This window comes from Puntigrus tetrazona, chromosome 3, assembly GCF_018831695.1.
Source record: "Puntigrus tetrazona isolate hp1 chromosome 3, ASM1883169v1, whole genome shotgun sequence".
Taxonomy (NCBI): domain Eukaryota; kingdom Metazoa; phylum Chordata; class Actinopteri; order Cypriniformes; family Cyprinidae; genus Puntigrus; species Puntigrus tetrazona.
This window is the reverse complement of record NC_056701.1, coordinates 24,807,307-24,812,031: the sequence shown is the minus strand read 5'-3', so window position 1 is coordinate 24,812,031 and position 4,725 is coordinate 24,807,307.

Sequence of the window (4,725 nt, the reverse complement as noted above, 5' to 3'; positions counted from 1 at the left end):
ACTTTTGAGCTTTCAAAGAAAAGAAAAAGAAAAAAAGATATATAAAATATAATATATCACTTTTTCTACATATTACAATGATTTCTGAAAATTCAGCTTTGCATCATAAAAATTATTCATGATTTAAAACAGAAAACGGTTATTTTAAACTGTAATCATATTTTACAATATTACTGTTTTTACTGTATTTTTAACCAAATAAATGCAGCCTTGATTAGCATGAAGAAACTTCTTTAAATAACATTTTTTTTTTAAATCCTACCAACCCTAAACTTTCGAACAATATTGTGTGTATCATATATTTTTAATTTAGGCTCCCCACAGATCCTTGGTTGGAAATCACTGCACTAAAGGATCTAACACAATCAACTCGGTCTCACTGACTGACCACAGCTATAACTACAACACCGTGTTTTAACTGAAGTCACCTACACTATGGGCTGAGGGCATCTCATAGAGGTAAGACTGCACATCTGGCACAGCAGCAGAGGTGTAGAAGACCCTGTCTGTCTGCCCGTCCACTGACATGACGGGTAGAGATAAGGTGATGGGTGAACAGGCGACAGGCAGAGATGGGGGGAAACAGGATGAGCAATCCAGCAAACCTCCGTTGACAGATGCATAGGATAAACTACCTCCAAACGGGTTAGTGCTTTTCTCTAGTAGTACTACCGCTGGCCTATGCTCCAACCAGTGTTCTATCTGTCTCTTTCTCTTCACCTCACTCTCTCTCTGTGCATCACTTCCTCTCTGTCTGAGAAAAGAGTCCTGAAATCAACCGTTAGAGAGTTAGACGACTGTAATCTTTGCATTTAAAGGTCCCCTTAAGCACGCGTTCTTTGTGGTGAGTAGTGACGTAATTTCAACTGAAACAGGAAGACAGGGCAGGAAATATTGAGAAGCCCCGTCTCCTTTTAAAAATAGCAAACAGCGTTGTTTATATCTGACCTGGCCAGAGCCTTTGAGCTCGGTAAAGCCGCATTTGACAGCCACAGTCTAGATTACTCCATAGATTCAATATGAAACTCTTGCTACAACAAAATAGTGATCATAGTGCTGGGCGGTGTGACAAAAAAATATATATTATACCGGTTTCAACGCTATTTTTTTTTAAGCATGATCAGGTGTTAACCACATATTCTACTGACATGTTAACCAGGAGCCACTCTTATTTATAAATCGCAAAACATCCTCTGATGAAATAAACAGGCAGCTACATTAAAAAAAAGAGCGACTCTGCGGTAGTTTTGGCTGTAATTGTACTTTTTTTTAAAATCTCATACAGCGCACTGTCTGCGTCTGAGCAACTGGAAAAAAAACAAAACAAAAAAAAAGTGCATGCTTCCATCTTCCAGGTTTATTAAAAAAAGTCGTCAGTATGTATATTCTAAGAAAACGCCGCTTACTAAAGTTACTTTTGTAAAGTGACGTTGTTTAAATGACATACACCGGTATTGCGGTATTTAAAAAATTTGTATCATAAGAAAAATAAACGCCAGTATTTGTATAAACCGGTATATCGCCGAGTGATCATAATCATGCTGAGTGTTTAATATTTGCTGACTCTGTCATATGATTTTGCTCTGTGCGATCGCATCTCTGTGTCCGCTGCCAGGATTCAGCATGAAACTACACCTCATTTGCCCCAAATCGAGAGCATATTTACACCGCCCGAATCCTCTCGCCGGCGGGCGGGCGCTTCAAATTGTAGAGAGAATTTGAGCGGTCGGAAGATTTGACGTGAAGCTGAAGTACAAGGTGACATTAAAATAATTGTTGATCCATTTTAGCGGAACTGCTCATTTTAAACGCTTTTATCTTCTAAATGCTAATTCTGTCACTGGCTTATAGATAACCTTAATGACACTAACACCCAAAAAAAGTAAAGTGCTTTTGAATTCAGGGGGACTTTAAGCAACAGTTAGGCCACTTTTTTCTAGATGAACTATAATGCAATACATTCGAGATGTCAAGATGCATTGGAAAATGAAATGGGAGTCACATAAAATGCAGAGAGAGCCAGGCTTTACTGACATAATAACACACACTTATATGAGTGAGAGCGCTCACCTCTTGTGTCAGGTGCACCGATTGTAGGCTGGTGACATTCAGCTGGGTGCCCGGCTCTGTTTTTGTTGTCTGAGATGTGGCTTGAACTACTGACCTCTGTTAATAGATTACAGGGGAAAAAAAGAGAAAAACATTAGCTTCCTGAAAAAGCTCCTGTGAGAACGGCGAACCACAATCTCATTGATCTAAACTGGGCCATGGTTTACAGCTTTAATGCTAAAAAAGATTTTCAGACCCTCTTATTTTTAACTTTACCCCTGAAGAAATTAATTGCACTTATGTTTAAAATAAGATAAAGACTTCAGTCTTATCGGTGGCCTAATAAAATGTATCTGGGGCAAAGATGATCACATGTTAACCTGAATACCGCTCACTTTACCTCAGTAACCCTCCTGTTTTCAGAACCTTACACTTATGTATAAATAAACCGTAGCTAACCGCAGTAAACATTTAACATTTAATCATTTAGCAGATGCTTTTTTTTCTAAAGTGAGTTAACAATAGAAGCATTTAGATCAACGAGAGACCAACAGTAAACAAGTACCAGCTATTCTAGTAATAGAATAGAATAGAATAGAATAGAATAGAACAGGTGCTGACGAAAAACACAAACCCAATATGACTAAATGTACCTTTAAGTATGTTTTAGGTATACTACTTTTAAGAGTTTTTATTTTTTGTCTTTTATGCTCACCAAGACTGCATTTAATTGACTTTATTTGACTTGAAATATTATTACAATTTAAAAAAAAAAAAAATCTATTTATTTCCTGTGATGAAAACGTATTTGAGGAATAGTAAGCATTTATTTGAAATAGAAATCTTTTATAATAATATATAAATATATATAAATGCCCTGGTCACCTTTAATCAATTTAATGCATCCTTATTGAATAAATAATTTTTTTTTATTAAAAAAAAGGTATGACTTGCAGTTTATAAATGTAATTATTAGAGTTTAGACGATGAATTTGCGAAGGATTGAATTTGCGAATGAATTGTTGAAGGATTTGCGCTGATTAAACAGGAACATTTATTTCAATCTTAATATAAATCTTAAGAAACATACACATTATATGCACCTGGACATCTAGTTGCTCATCTGTGGATGTACACTTTGTTATCCAGCTCTGTGTATATTTACCAGAATCCTTTGGACAGGCTAAACTACCGATCTGTCTTTAAAACCTTTATGTTTTTTGAAAGCAGTGGCTTCCTCTGTGGTTACCTCCCACAAGTGCTGTTCGGGGTAAACATGGTACACAACAGCAAAATCCCTCAATCGTCATGTCTCATTCGTTTGAGGACTGCATGGCAAGCCTTTTTCTAAGAACTGCTATTCTACAAAACTCCAACAGACCCAAACAACAAGCAGTGCTGGATTTCCTCCATCTGCGTGCCGACTGAGGCCAAGGCGTTTCAAAATTCTCTCACAGTTTTCTAAGCTTCAACAACATTTCTTCCGGTCTGATGAAGTCTGATTTAATTAGACTGTGCTGAAGTAAAAAAAATTAAAAATAAATAAATAAATCAAGAACTTGGTATGAAAGACGCTTTCTGTATTTTCACAGTTGTGTGTTTTTAGATATTACAAGACAGGTCGAAAATACTTGAAATGAAATGCAAGTCATTTTAACTAAAAGCTTTTTAAACATTTACATGCTTAAGTCCATGACCTTGATTGCTTTTTTGTGTGTGCTCAACTACATATATTTCTGGTTGACTAGTAGTCGTTCATTTTAAGCATATAACCATAAACCATACAAAATCACGATAATGAGCCTTCAATTGCCTGCACAGATCACCAGCAGATATAATAAATATGATTTATCTCAGGGAAAAACAGCAAGTAGACTGCATTAACATTTAAATCATTTATGGATAAACTTTTGTTTTGGGTTTAAGAGACGAATTTGTATACGTTTTGTTTCATTCAATATAGATATATTTTTTATGTCTGTAAAGGAAAGTATACGCACGGTTTCAACCTAGGTTCTCAAAGACAGAAAGCGCATCCTGTTTGCTTTCATCGTTTTACAAAAGCACAAGGTTTCGTCGATGTATTGAGCGCTAATAAATAACGTAGCGTTTTTGGAAATTCTAAAAAAACTATTTTAAGAGTATTGTAAGAGCGGTGTCCAAACCGGCGCCTCCGTCTGTCCTGGAGTGAGCGAGCGGATCTTCACCTCGCATTTTTCTCGGTTAACGTTTATTACCGTGTATTAACGTGTATTATCACATAGACCAGTCGTAACCGATCTGCCATCACAGACTTTGTGACTTCGCCACGCACCATTATAACGGTCGGTCAACTATTAGGAGCAGCCCTAGTATTTGGGCACACGGGTTTAGGGTTTAGGGTTTAGGGATAGCCTTACCTGTTGGGCGCTCTGCACCTGCTGCACCACCTGTGTAGGAACTCCAGTCTGGACTACGGCAGCAGGAGGACTAGAATCTGACACAGAGTCACTGGAATGAAGAGAACCCTCTACAGAAAGGAAAAATTGAGAAAAAGAAGCGCATTAATATTTGATAGAAGTTTTATCCAACGTGACCTGCATTGCATTCAAGGTACACATCTTCTTCTTCTTCTTCTTCTTTTTCTTCCGCTTATCCGGGGCCGGGTCGCGGGGGCAACATCTAAGCAGGGATGCC